Source organism: Triticum aestivum, unplaced genomic scaffold (assembly GCF_018294505.1).
Source record: "Triticum aestivum cultivar Chinese Spring unplaced genomic scaffold, IWGSC CS RefSeq v2.1 scaffold41200, whole genome shotgun sequence".
In the NCBI taxonomy this organism is placed as follows: domain Eukaryota; kingdom Viridiplantae; phylum Streptophyta; class Magnoliopsida; order Poales; family Poaceae; genus Triticum; species Triticum aestivum.
This window is the reverse complement of record NW_025228743.1, coordinates 22515-38390: the sequence shown is the minus strand read 5'-3', so window position 1 is coordinate 38390 and position 15876 is coordinate 22515. Positions and strand designations below refer to the sequence as shown.

At 38.5% G+C, this 15876-nt stretch overlaps 1 pseudogene; it reads left to right on the top strand.

Annotated features, from left to right (window-relative positions):
• The first annotated feature begins 604 nt into the window (after positions 1-604).
• On the top strand, positions 605-1355 carry LOC123174562 (citrate-binding protein-like; annotated as a pseudogene).
• Positions 1356-15876: the final 14521 nt, after the last annotated feature.

Genomic DNA, 15876 nt, shown 5'->3' with positions numbered 1-15876 from the left:
CACACGCACACGCGTTTGCTGGTTCCGATCTCAACCACGGACTCGGCGAGATCGCTCGCGATCCGACGGATAGGTTCCTCTGCCACGCGTTGCACCGCCGCCTCTTCCAATCCCTACCGAGCAAAGAATCTTCGCCGCAAGCAGAACTTTTCTGCCGCCACATGCGACCAGCTCGACCGATTCCACGAATTCTCTCGCTCCTTTCCTCATTGAGATCAACAATCCAGCAACCTCCTGACAACCTAGCTCATGATACCACTTGTTATAATAAATCCGAGGCATACCGTTGATCATTCGAGGACCAAGCAATCACACGAGGCACGACACCGAGATTTGTTAACGAGGTTCACCGATATGGCTACATCCCCGGAGCCTGGCTACGGGCGCTCCTCCCCGTGACACCGTCACAATACCGCACACCGGCCACCCGGGCGCCGGCTCCCTCTTGCGCGCCTGTGCTATTATGTTGGCATTGGTTACATCGTGTGTCTAGCCTCACTATATATGAGAGGCCTAGAATACAAGCGTCCTACTAGGACACGACTCCATATCCTATCTAAACATAATACAACTACAAGTCGAACTGTAATCTACCTTGTATATAATATTCGACACAACTCTAACAGCCTTGGTCATGCTCTCAACGCTGTGGCACTCGTGCAGCCCGGCCGCCGGCGCCGACCCAACGGCCGACTTCACCGCCGTCGAGATCACGGAGGACCGGTTCAAGCTCCACAAGCCGTACGACCTGCCGCAGGAGCAGCGCAACAAGCTCTGCGCCGACGACGTCCAGCGGCTCTGGGTCTACTGCGACGACAAGCCCTTCCACGCCAGCAGCCCCACCAAGCTGCGCTGGAGATCCTGCTCAACGTAAGTCGCATCAGTGTCTCACAATGATTTCTGACAGATTAATCACAGCCATGGAGTTTTGTTAGTTTGACCTGCCGATTTTGGTTTCCAATTCCGGGGTGGAGCAGATAACGTACAGCTCTGGGGTGTGGCAGTTCGAGGGGTACAACCGGGGTATCCGTGATGCTGGTGTTCGGCCTGGCAGGCCGCCGCGGAACACGACACTGATGATGCACGTCTACGGCGGACGGCTCGTGTACTACAATGATGAGACCAAGGTGGTCGACAGACACATCTACGACTGGTGGTTCAGGCTCAACTTGGTCCACAACATCCAAGCGTCGGCCCTCACCGTGTTCATCGACGGCGACGAGACGCTGATCGTGCCGGGCTACGGCAGCGACTTCCACTACTTCAAGTTTGGGGTGTACACGCAGACGAACCCCTCGCACTACATGGAGTCGCGGTGGAGGGATCTCAAGGTCTACACCAAGACTCCCTACTGAAAAATGTTAGAAATCAACCTACAAGATTTACCGAAAAGGTTTCCCCCCGATTTGTATAAAAAGCAACCAACCGATACATCCAACGATATGTGTTGGGGCGGAAGAAGCGCAGTCACGCCCAAAAGAAAAAAGAAAGAGAAAATACAAGAGAAACAAATGCCAACAACGGCAGATCGACAAAAACGAAGAAGAAGCCTCATGGCCAAGCTCCGAGCCTTCGAAGCACCGGTACCAATTTTTTTTTAAACGAAGGCTCAAGAAGAGCCCGGCTTTGAATTAACAAAGCCATCAACCGGCCAGGATTACATCAACCGCTAACTTACAAAGACAGAACAAAGAAACAGCTAAAAGGATACATAGTGCTGTGCAAGCAGGTAATAGGCTTCCTGTCATCTACAAGCAAAGATGAAGAAACTGAAGAACAAGGCCTGCTTGAAGACAATGGAGCCCTCCACTGAGTGCAATCCATCCCGACGAGACACCAGCAAGCCTTGCGGAGATCCAACTAGCATGTAAGGGAACGCTAACAGCTCCATAGACCCCGACAGAACCATTGACAACATCCTACATCTTCGAAGGGTCTCCCTAGCCCCTCGCCGTGGCACGAGGCGCCGATCCGTCGGACAATGCAAATGCTCTCCCAAGAGAAAAGATGTACAACCGACGCCATTGCCGCCCGGAAAGCCTGACCAGGGCACCACCTGTTGAGGAACGTAGCAGAAATTCAAAATTTTCCTACGTGTCACCAAGATCTATCTATGGAGAAACCAGCAACGAAGGGAAGGAGAGTGCATCTGCATACCCTTGTAGATCGCTAAGCGGAAGCGTTCAAGAGAACGGGGTTGAAGGAGTCGTACTCGTCGTGATCCAAATCACCGGAGATCCTAGTGCCGAACGGACGGCACCTCCGCGTTCAACACACGTACAGCCCGGTGACGTCTCCCACGCCTTGATCCAGCAAGGAGAGAGGGAGAGGTTGAGGAAGACTCCATCCAGCAGCAGCACAACGGCGTGGTGGTGATGCACTACAAGAAATATGTCAACTTATGACCTTCTGTCAGTGACCCTCGAAGAATTGGTCATAAATTTATGACCATTTCAGACCAATTGGTAAAAAGCTGTTCGGGGGCTCCAAACCCTAAACCATTGCGACCATTTTGGTCAGAAAGGTCGTAATTTCCTCACACGAAAAGGTCATAAAGCAAACAGCACTAGTCCGCTGCCTTATTTCTAGTTGTTAATGACCAATATAGATGGTCATAGCCTTGTAAATTATGGTGGGTTGCTATGACTAGGCGCCACCTCATCAGTTTTGCCTATGCGTCATGTCCATGTGGCAGTTTTTGCCCTAGGTTGTGAAGCAACCTATATTTCTGTCATTCCCAAAATTCCCCAAAAAATCTCATAAATTCTTTGGGTCATATCTTCGTCAAATATGTAAAACCCTTCCTTGCCTAGTTAAAAAATAATTCAAAAATATTCATTTTCCTATTCTGTTCAGAGTAACAGTTTGTGAAGGAAGTACCACTTTGGCATGTCCAAATAGTATCCATTTTCTACAGTGCTTTCCTATGCCCAAATAACCATCCTCCACCAAATGCCAGTTCAATCCATTCATTATTTTGAGCCGAGCTTCAACATTTGTATTTATGTCCAGTGTGGTGGTTTGCAAAGCAAGTACCACCTAGGCTCCTCCTTTTGAGCTGAAAATTTGTGAAGACGGTCTTCTTAGTAACTAATCATCCTCAGCCAAAACTCACGCCCATTAGCCATGTACATTTCCCGTACCGCTAATCAAACACTTGGCTGCTTATTCATGTTTGAGCATCGATCGGTCTCCTCGTGAGAATCTTATGTTGTGATTTTCTTCCTAGCACCTACCTGGGGAGTTCCCAACCCACTAGACATGCCTAGGCCACCCAGAACACATGGCAACGCCACGGTCACACGGTGACCACGCGGCGGGCATGCGAGCTTACGCGCTCAAGAGTTGGGGCCCTCGGCCACCGTCCAAACGTCGATGTCTCGCCATAAAACCATGTATTTCTAATTAAATAGATACTTATTTAACTAGAAATGATTTTTGTAAAAAATAAAGAGTAAACTATGAGGCAGCTGCAGTTCAAAATTGACCCACTTCCAACTGAATCGGCGATAATTTGTCTTTTTCACCAGAGGTGGATCAAAACTTTTTACACCCAACCATTTTGTCAATTGTGCATTAAACATGGTCTAGTATTTTATAAAATTTATTTGTTCCATTTTTGCAACAATTATTTGGTAGTTCCTTCACAAAAAAACCTCATTTCGGGCACTCGAAAAATGGAAAATGAATTTTCCGTGCAAAGAAAATGAAAACTCCCTTAGGCAACATTGTTTGGAATTCCAAGATGCACCCTTGTGCACAATATGAGATCATTTGAACAAACTATGCCATGAATGTGGCCATAAGATTGATCATTTGGCTTGAAAGCCATGAATCTTCACGCATGATAGCTCATTTCTGAGAACACTTTTTTAAAATAATTACCGTATTACAAGTTTATTATTTTTCCTGGAAACTTGGTCACATATAATGACACAATGTGAAGGTTTTCCAATTTTTTGATTTCTTTTGAATTTTTTATGACCGTTTCAAAATGCGGTCAAAATGGCGGGCTTGACCGTTCCTACCTAGTGGTTGAATCTTGGAATTTTTTTGGTGTTTCTATGATTAAATAGTTACTTATGTACCTAGAAATGATTTTTGTAAAAAATAAAGAGCAAACTATGAGGCAGCTACAGTTCAAATTTCACCCACTTCCAACTGAATCGACGACAATTTGTCTTTTTCACCAGAGGTGGATCAAAACTTTTTTCACCCAACCATTTGGTCAATTGTGAATTAAACATGGACTGGTATTTTAAAAAATTGATTTGGTACAATTTTGCAACAAATATATGGTAGGTCCTTCACAAAAATACCTCATTTCGGGCACTCGAAAAATGGAAAATGAATTTTCCGTGCAAAGAAAATGAAAACTCCCTTTGGCAACATTGTTTGTAATTCCAAGATGCACCCTTGTGCACAATATGAGATCATTTGAACAAACTATGCCATGAATGTGGCCATAAGATTAATCATTTGGCTTGAAAGCCATTGATCTCCACACGTGATAGCTCGTTTCTGAGAACACTTTTTTAAAATAATTTTTGTATTATAAGTTTGTTATTTTTCCTAGGAGCTTGGCCACATATAATGACACAATGCGAAGGTTTCCCAATTTTTTGATTTTTTTTGAATTTTTTATGCCCGTTTCAAAATGCGCTCAAAATGGCGAGCTTGACCGTTCCTAGCTAGTGGTTGAATCTTGGAATTTTTTTGGTGTTTCTATGATTAAATAGATACTTATGTACCTATAAATGTTTTTTGTAAAAAATAAAGAGTAAACTATGAGGCAGCTGCAGTTCAAAATTGACCCACTTCCAACTGAATCGGCGACAATTTGTCTTTTTCACGAGAGGTGGATCAAAACTTTTGACACCCAACCATTTGGTCAATTGTGCATTAAACATGGCCTAGTATTTTATAAAATTTATTTGGTCCATTTTTACAACAATTATTTGGTAGTTCCTTCACAAAAAAACCTCATTTCGGGCACTCGAAAAATGGAAAATGAATTTTCCGTGCAAAGAAAATGAAAACTCCCTTAGGCAACATTGTTTGGAATTCCAAGATGCACCCTTGTGCACAATATGAGATCATTTGAACAAACTATGCCATGAATGTGGCCATAAGATTGATCATTTGGCTTGAAAGCCATGAATCTTCACACATGATAGCTCATTTCTGAGAACACTTTTTTAAAATAATTACCTTATTACAACTTTATTATTTTTCCTAGAAACTTGGTCACATATAATGACACAATGTGAAGGTTTTCCAATTTTTTGATTTTTTTTGAATTTTTTATGCCCGTTTCAAAATGCGGTCAAAAGGGCGGGCTTGACCGTTCCTACCTAGTGGTTGAATCTTGGAATTTTTTTGGTGTTTCTATGATTAAATAGATACTTATATACCTAGAAATGATTTTTGTAAAAAATAAAGAGCAAACTATGAGACAGCTACAGTTCAAATTTCACCCGCTTCCAACTGAATCGACGACAATTTGTCTTTTTCACCAGAGGTGGATCAAAACTTTTTTCACCCAACCATTTGGTCAATTGTGCATTAAACATGGCCTGGTATTTTAAAAAATTGATTTGGTACAATTTTGCAACAAATATATGGTAGGTCCTTCACAAAAATACCTCATTTCGGGCACTCGAAAAATGGAAAATGAATTTTCCGTGCAAAGAAAATGAAAACTCCCTTTGGCAACATTGTTTGTAATTCCAAGATGCACCCTTGTGCACAATATGAGATCATTTGAATAAACTATGCCATGAATGTGGCCATAAGATTAATCATTTGGCTTGAAAGCCATTGATCTCCACACGTGATAGCTCGTTTCTGAGAACACTTTTTTAAAATAATTGTTGTATTATAAGTTTGTTATTTTTCCTAGGAGCTTGGCCACATATAATGACACAATGCGAAGGTTTCCCAATTTTTTGATTTTTTTTGAATTTTTTATGCCCGTTTCAAAATGCGCTCAAAATGGCGAGCTTGACCGTTCCTAGCTAGTGGTTGAATCTTGGAATTTTTTTGGTGTTTCTATGATTAAATAGATCCTTATGTACCTATAAATGTTTTTTGTAAAAAATAAAGAGTAAACTATGAGGCAGCTGCAGTTCAAAATTGACCCACTTCCAACTGAATCGGCGACAATTTGTCTTTTTCACGAGAGGTGGATCAAAACTTTTGACACCCAACCATTTGGTCAATTGTGCATTAAACATGGCCTAGTATTTTATAAAATTTATTTGGTCCATTTTTACAACAATTATTTGGTAGTTCCTTCACAAAAAAACCTCATTTCGGGCACTCGAAAAATGGAAAATGAATTTTCCGTGCAAAGAAAATGAAAACTCCCTTAGGCAACATTGTTTGGAATTCCAATATGCACCCTTGTGCACAATATGAGATCATTTGAACAAACTATGCCATGAATGTGGCCATAAGATTGATCATTTGGCTTGAAAGCCATGAATCTTCACGCATGATAGCTCATTTCTGAGAACACTTTTTTTAAAATAATTACCGTATTACAAGTTTATTATTTTTCCTGGAAACTTGGTCACATATAATGACACAATGTGAAGGTTTTCCAATTTTTTGATTTTTTTTGAATTTTTTATGCCCGTTTCAAAATGCGGTCAAAAGGGCGGGCTTGACCGTTCCTACCTAGTGGTTGAATCTTGGAATTTTTTTTGGTGTTTCTATGATTAAATAGATACTTATATACCTAGAAATGATTTTTGTAAAAAATAAAGAGCAAACTATGAGGCAGCTACAGTTCAAATTTCACCCGCTTCCAACTAAATCGACGACAATTTGTCTTTTTCACCAGAGGTGGATCAAAACTTTTTTCACCCAACCATTTGGTCAATTGTGCATTAAATATGGCCTAGTATTTTAAAAAATTGATTTGGTACAATTTTGCAACAAATATATGGTAGGTCCTTCACAAAAATACCTCATTTCGGGCACTCGAAAAATGGAAAATGAATTTTCCGTGCAAAGAAAATGAAAACTCCCTTTGGCAACATTGTTTGTAATTCCAAGATGCACCCTTGTGCACAATATGAGATCATTTGAACAAACTATGCCATGAATGTGGCCATAAGATTAATCATTTGGCTTGAAAGCCATTGATCTCCACACGTGATAGCTCGTTTCTGAGAACACTTTTTTAAAATAATTGTTGTATTATAAGTTTGTTATTTTTCCTAGGAGCTTGGCCACATATAATGACACAATGCGAAGGTTTCCCAATTTTTTGATTTTTTTTGAATTTTTTATGCCCGTTTCAAAATGCGCTCAAAATGGCGAGCTTGACTGTTCCTAGCTAGTGGTTGAATCTTGGAATTTTTTTGGTGTTTCTATGATTAAATATATACTTATGTACCTATAAATGTTTTTTGTAAAAAATAAAGAGTAAACTATGAGGCAGCTGCAGTTCAAAATTGACCCACTTCCAACTGAATCGGCGACAATTTGTCTTTTTCACGAGAGGTGGATCAAAACTTTTGACACCCAACCATTTGGTCAATTGTGCATTAAACATGGCCTAGTATTTTATAAAATTTATTTGGTCCATTTTTACAACAATTATTTGGTAGTTCCTTCACAAAAAAACCTCATTTCGGGCACTCGAAAAATGGAAAATGAATTTTCCGTGCAAAGAAAATGAAAACTCCCTTAGGCAACATTGTTTGGAATTCCAAGATGCACCCTTGTGCACAATATGAGATCATTTGAACAAACTATGCCATGAATGTGGCCATAAGATTGATCATTTGGCTTGAAAGCCATGAATCTTCACGCATGATAGCTCATTTCTGAGAACACTTTTTTAAAATAATTACCGTATTACAAGTTTATTATTTTTCCTGAAAACTTGGTCACATATAATGACACAATGTGAAGGTTTTCCAATTTTTTGATTTCTTTTGAATTTTTTATGCCCGTTTCAAAATGCGGTCAAAATGGCGGGCTTGACCGTTCCTACCTAGTGGTTGAATCTTGGAATTTTTTTGGTGTTTCTATGATTAAATAGATACTTATGTACCTAGAAATGATTTTTGTAAAAAATAAAGAGCAAACTATGAGGCAGCTACAGTTCAAATTTCACCCACTTCCAACTGAATCGACGACAATTTGTCTTTTTCACCAGAGGTGGATCAAAACTTTTTTCACCCAACCATTTGGTCAATTGTGAATTAAACATGGACTGGTATTTTAAAAAATTGATTTGGTACAATTTTGCAACAAATATATGGTAGGTCCTTCACAAAAATACCTCATTTCGGGCACTCGAAAAATGGAAAATGAATTTTCCGTGCAAAGAAAATGAAAACTCCCTTTGGCAACATTGTTTGTAATTCCAAGATGCACCCTTGTGCACAATATGAGATCATTTGAACAAACTATGCCATGAATGTGGCCATAAGATTAATCATTTGGCTTGAAAGCCATTGATCTCCACACGTGATAGCTCGTTTCTGAGCACACTTTTTTAAAATAATTTTTGTATTATAAGTTTGTTATTTTTCCTAGGAGCTTGGCCACATATAATGACACAATGCGAAGGTTTCCCAATTTTTTGATTTTTTTTGAATTTTTTATGCCCGTTTCAAAATGCGCTCAAAATGGCGAGCTTGACCGTTCCTAGCTAGTGGTTGAATCTTGGAATTTTTCTGGTGTTTCTATGATTAAATAGATAGTTATGTACCTATAAATGTTTTTTGTAAAAAATAAAGAGTAAACTATGAGGCAGCTGCAGTTCAAAATTGACCCACTTCCAACTGAATCGGCGACAATTTGTCTTTTTCACGAGAGGTGGATCAAAACTTTTGACACCCAACCATTTGGTCAATTGTGCATTAAACATGGACTAGTATTTGATAAAATTTATTTAGTCCATTTTTACAACAATTATTTGGTAGTTCCTTCACAAAAAAACCTCATATCGGGCACTCGAAAAATGGAAAATGAATTTTCCGTGCAAAGAAAATGAAAACTCCCTTAGGCAACATTGTTTGGAATTCCAAGATGCACCCTTGTGCACAATATGAGATCATTTGAACAAACTATGCCATGAATGTGGCCATAAGATTGATCATTTGGCTTGAAAGCCATGAATCTTCACGCATGATAGCTCATTTCTGAGAACACTTTTTTTAAAATAATTATCGTATTACAACTTTATTATTTTTCCTAGAAACTTGGTCACATATAATGACACAATGTGAAGGTTTTCCAATTTTTTGATTTTTTTTTAATTTTTTATGCCCGTTTCAAAATGCGGTCAAAAGGGCGGGCTTGACCGTTCCTACCTAGTGGTTGAATCTTGGAATTTTTTTGGTGTTTCTATGATTAAATAGATACTTATATACCTAGAAATGATTTTTGTAAAAACTAAAGAGCAAACTATGAGGCAGCTACAGTTCAAATTTCACCCGCTTCCAACTGAATCGACGACAATTTGTCTTTTTCACCAGAGGTGGATCAAAACTTTTTTCACCCAACCATTTGGTCAATTGTGCATTAAACATGGCCTGGTATTTTAAAAAATTGATTTGGTACAATTTTGCAACAAATATATGGTAGGTCCTTCACAAAAATACCTCATTTCGGGCACTCGAAAAATGGAAAATGAATTTTCCGTGCAAAGAAAATGAAAACTCCCTTTGGCAACATTGTTTGTAATTCCAAGATGAACCCTTGTGCACAATATGAGATCATTTGAACAAACTATGCCATGAATGTGGCCATAAGATTAATCATTTGGCTTGAAAGCCATTGATCTCCACACGTGATAGCTCGTTTCTGAGAACACTTTTTTAAAATAATTGTTGTATTATAAGTTTGTTATTTTTCCTAGGAGCTTGGCCACATATAATGACACAATGCGAAGGTTTCCCAATTTTTTGATTTTTTTTTGAATTTTTTATGCCCGTTTCAAAATGCGCTCAAAATGGCGAGCTTGACCGTTCCTAGCTAGTGGTTGAATCTTGGAATTTTTTTTGTGTTTCTATGTTTAAATAGATACTTATGTACCTATAAATGTTTTTGTAAAAAATAAATAGTAAACTATGAGGCAGCTGCAGTTCAAAATTGACCCACTTCCAACTGAATCGATGACAATTTGTCTTTTTCACGAGAGGTGGATCAAAACTTTTGACACCCAACCATTTGGTCAATTGTGCATTAAACATGGCCTAGTATTTTATAAAATTTATTTGGTCCATTTTTACAACAATTATTTGGTAGTTCCTTCACAAAAAAACCTCATTTCGGGCACTCGAAAAATGGAAAATGAATTTTCCGTGCAAAGAAAATGAAAACTCCCTTAGGCAACATTGTTTGGAATTCCAAGATGCACCCTTGTGCACAATATGAGATCATTTGAACAAACTATGCCATGAATGTGGCCATAAGATTGATCATTTGGCTTGAAAGCCATGAATCTTCACGCATGATAGCTCATTTCTGAGAACACTTTTTTTAAAATAATTACCGTATTACAAGTTTATTATTTTTCCTGGAAACTTGGTCACATATAATGACACAATGTGAAGGTTTTCCAATTTTTTGATTTTTTTTGAATTTTTTATGCCCGTTTCAAAATGCGGTCAAAAGGGCGGGCTTGACCGTTCCTACCTAGTGGTTGAATCTTGGAATTTTTTTTTGGTGTTTCTATAATTAAATAGATACTTATATACGTAGAAATGATTTTTGTAAAAAATAAAGAGCAAACTATGAGGCAGCTACAATTCAAATTTCACCCGCTTCCAACTAAATCGACGACAATTTGTCTTTTTCACCAGAGGTGGATCAAAACTTTTTTCACCCAACCATTTGGTCAATTGTGCATTAAATATGGCCTAGTATTTTAAAAAATTGATTTGGTACAATTTTGCAACAAATATATGGTAGGTCCTTCACAAAAATACCTCATTTCGGGCACTCGAAAAATGGAAAATGAATTTTCCGTGCAAAGAAAATGAAAACTCCCTTTGGCAACATTGTTTGTAATTCCAAGATGCACCCTTGTGCACAATATGAGATCATTTGAACAAACTATGCCATGAATGTGGCCATAAGATTAATCATTTGGCTTGAAAGCCATTGATCTCCACACGTGATAGCTCGTTTCTGAGAACACTTTTTTAAAATAATTGTTGTATTATAAGTTTGTTATTTTTCCTAGGAGCTTGGCCACATATAATGACACAATGCGAAGGTTTCCCAATTTTTTGATTTTTTTTGAATTTTTTATGCCCGTTTCAAAATGCGCTCAAAATGGCGAGCTTGACCGTTCCTAGCTAGTGGTTGAATCTTGGAATTTTTTTGGTGTTTCTATGATTAAATAGATACTTATGTACCTATAAATGTTTTTTGTAAAAAATAAAGAGTAAACTATGAGGCAACTGCAGTTCAAAATTGACCCACTTCCAACTGAATCGGCGACAATTTGTCTTTTTCACGAGAGGTGGATCAAAACTTTTGACACCCAACCATTTGGTCAATTGTGCATTAAACATGGCCTAGTATTTTATAAAATTTATTTGGTCCATTTTTACAACAATTATTTGGTAGTTCCTTCACAAAAAAACCTCATTTCGGGCACTCGAAAAATGGAAAATGAATTTTCCGTGCAAAGAAAATGAAAACTCCCTTAGGCAACATTGTTTGGAATTCCAAGATGCACCCTTGTGCACAATATGAGATCATTTGAACAAACTATGCCATGAATGTGGCCATAAGATTGATCATTTGGCTTGAAAGCCAGGAATCTTCACGCATGATAGCTCATTTCTGAGAACACTTTTTTTTAAATAATTACCGTATTACAAGTTTATTATTTTTCCTGGAAACTTGGTCACATATAATGACACAATGTGAAGGTTTTCCAATTTTTTGATTTTTTTTGAATTTTTTATGCCCGTTTCAAAATGCGGTCAAAAGGGCGGGCTTGACCGTTCCTACCTAGTGGTTGAATCTTGGAATTTTTTTTGGTGTTTCTATGATTAAATAGATACTTATATACCTAGAAATGATTTTTGTAAAAAATAAAGAGCAAACTATGAGGCAGCTACAGTTCAAATTTCACCCGCTTCCAACTAAATCGACGACAATTTGTCTTTTTCACCAGAGGTGGATCAAAACTTTTTTCACCCAACCATTTGGTCAATTGTGCATTAAATATGGCCTAGTATTTTAAAAAATTGATTTGGTACAATTTTGCAACAAATATATGGTAGGTCCTTCACAAAAATACCTCATTTCGGGCACTCGAAAAATGGAAAATGAATTTTCCGTGCAAAGAAAATGAAAACTCCCTTTGGCAACATTGTTTGTAATTCCAAGATGCACCCTTGTGCACAATATGAGATCATTTGAACAAACTATGCCATGAATGTGGCCATAAGATTAATCATTTGGCTTGAAAGCCATTGATCTCCACACGTGATAGCTCGTTTCTGAGAACACTTTTTTAAAATAATTGTTGTATTATAAGTTTGTTATTTTTCCTAGGAGCTTGGCCACATATAATGACACAATGCGAAGGTTTCCCAATTTTTTGATTTTTTTTGAATTTTTTATGCCCGTTTCAAAATGCGCTCAAAATGGCGAGCTTGACCGTTCCTAGCTAGTGGTTGAATCTTGGAATTTTTTTGGTGTTTCTATGATTAAATAGATACTTATGTACCTATAAATGTTTTTTGTAAAAAATAAAGAGTAAACTATGAGGCAGCTGCAGTTCAAAATTGACCCACTTCCAATTGAATCGGCGACAATTTGTCTTTTTCACGAGAGGTGGATCAAAACTTTTGACACCCAACCATTTGGTCAATTGTGCATTAAACATGGCCTAGTATTTTATAAAATTTATTTGGTCCATTTTTACAACAATTATTTGGTAGTTCCTTCACAAAAAAACCTCATTTCGGGCACTCGAAAAATGGAAAATGAATTTTCCGTGCAAAGAAAATGAAAACTCCCTTAGGCAACATTGTTTGGAATTCCAAGATGCACCCTTGTGCACAATATGAGATCATTTGAACAAACTATGCCATGAATGTGGCCATAAGATTGATCATTTGGCTTGAAAGCCATGAATCTTCACGCATGATAGCTCATTTCTGAGAACACTTTTTTTAAAATAATTACCGTATTACAAGTTTATTATTTTTCCTGGAAACTTGGTCACATATAATGACACAATGTGAAGGTTTTCCAATTTTTTGATTTTTTTTGAATTTTTTATGCCCGTTTAAAAATGCGGTCAAAAGGGCGGGCTTGACCGTTCCTACCTAGTGGTTGAATCTTGGAATTTTTTTTGGTGTTTCTATGATTAAATAGATACTTATATACCTAGAAATGATTTTTGTAAAAAATAAAGAGCAAACTATGAGGCAGCTACAGTTCAAATTTCACCCGCTTCCAACTAAATCGACGACAATTTGTCTTTTTCACCAGAGGTGGATCAAAACTTTTTTCACCCAACCATTTGGTCAATTGTGCATTAAATATGGCCTAGTATTTTAAAAAATTGATTTGGTACAATTTTGCAACAAATATATGGTAGGTCCTTCACAAAAATACCTCATTTCGGGCACTCGAAAAATGGAAAATGAATTTTCCGTGCAAAGAAAATGAAAACTCCCTTTGGCAACATTGTTTGTAATTCCAAGATGCACCCTTGTGCACAATATGAGATCATTTGAACAAACTATGCCATGAATGTGGCCATAAGATTAATCATTTGGCTTGAAAGCCATTGATCTCCACACGTGATAGCTCGTTTCTGAGAACACTTTTTTAAAATAATTGTTGTATTATAAGTTTGTTATTTTTCCTAGGAGCTTGGCCACATATAATGACACAATGCGAAGGTTTCCCAATTTTTTGATTTTTTTTGAATTTTTTATGCCCGTTTCAAAATGCGCTCAAAATGGCGAGCTTGACCGTTCCTAGCTAGTGGTTGAATCTTGGAATTTTTTTGGTGTTTCTATGATTAAATAGATACTTATGTACCTATAAATGTTTTTTGTAAAAAATAAAGAGTAAACTATGAGGCAGCTGCAGTTCAAAATTGACCCACTTCCAATTGAATCGGCGACAATTTGTCTTTTTCACGAGAGGTGGATCAAAACTTTTGACACCCAACCATTTGGTCAATTGTGCATTAAACATGGCCTAGTATTTTATAAAATTTATTTGGTCCATTTTTACAACAATTATTTGGTAGTTCCTTCACAAAAAAACCTCATTTCGGGCACTCGAAAAATGGAAAATGAATTTTCCGTGCAAAGAAAATGAAAACTCCCTTAGGCAACATTGTTTGGAATTCCAAGATGCACCCTTGTGCACAATATGAGATCATTTGAACAAACTATGCCATGAATGTGGCCATAAGATTGATCATTTGGCTTGAAAGCCATGAATCTTCACGCATGATAGCTCATTTCTGAGAACACTTTTTTTAAAATAATTACCGTATTACAAGTTTATTATTTTTCCTGGAAACTTGGTCACATATAATGACACAATGTGAAGGTTTTCCAATTTTTTGATTTTTTTTGAATTTTTTATGCCCGTTTCAAAATGCGGTCAAAAGGGCGGGCTTGACCGTTCCTACCTAGTGGTTGAATCTTGGAATTTTTTTTGGTGTTTCTATGATTAAATAGATACTTATATACCTAGAAATGATTTTTGTAAAAAATAAAGAGCAAACTATGAGGCAGCTACAGTTCAAATTTCACCCGCTTCCAACTAAATCGACGACAATTTGTCTTTTTCACCAGAGGTGGATCAAAACTTTTTTCACCCAACCATTTGGTCAATTGTGCATTAAATATGGCCTAGTATTTTAAAAAATTGATTTGGTACAATTTTGCAACAAATATATGGTAGGTCCTTCACAAAAATACCTCATTTCGGGCACTCGAAAAATGGAAAATGAATTTTCCGTGCAAAGAAAATGAAAACTCCCTTTGGCAACATTGTTTGTAATTCCAAGATGCACCCTTGTGCACAATATGAGATCATTTGAACAAACTATGCCATGAATGTGGCCATAAGATTGATCGTTTGGGTTGAAATACATGAATCTCCTTGGGAAGGTGCTAGAACCGGCGAATGCTACAACTAGAGCACGTTGGGGTGATGCCAACGTTTAGGCGACAGACTACGATTGTGCGCGACGGTGCAACGGCGGGAGGGTCAACTATGTGTTCTATCTGATAGAGAACGAGCAAGATGGGGAAGAAAGTATAACTTGGGGGTGAATCAAATGGTTACACACGAAAACATCGTAGGGTCATGAGGAGACCGACCCAAATTTAGGCCGATTGACCGACACCTAACAACCGCCTTTTGGAAAATGGTATGGTCCAATATTGCAACACACATTTGTAGGCATTTGTAAAAAAATTAGAGATCTGGGTCCAAAATTTGGATTTTCGAGCGTGAGCCAGCCAGCCAATGAGAAGCGAGGAACCACCTCCACGCGGATCACCAAGTTGGACACGATCCAAGCCATCCATCACGCGCCCATCCAACGGTTGATCCTCTCCTAAAAAACCAAAACCCTAACCCACCTACCCACCCACCGTTTCTCTAGATCCGATCCATCCCCACCCTCCTCTCCCTCATCTCCTCTCCGCCTTCGTCTCCCTCATCTCCCACCGCCGCCATCCCCACCCACCACCGCTGCCATCCCCACCCACCGCCGACCCCCTCCCCTCGCCTTCAACTCTCTTATCCACTCAGGCCAGGCACGGCCATGGCGTCCCCCCTCCTCCTTCTCTTCTAGGGTTAGGATTTCCACCTAACCCTCCCCCGATCTGGCAGCCACGTTGCTCCACC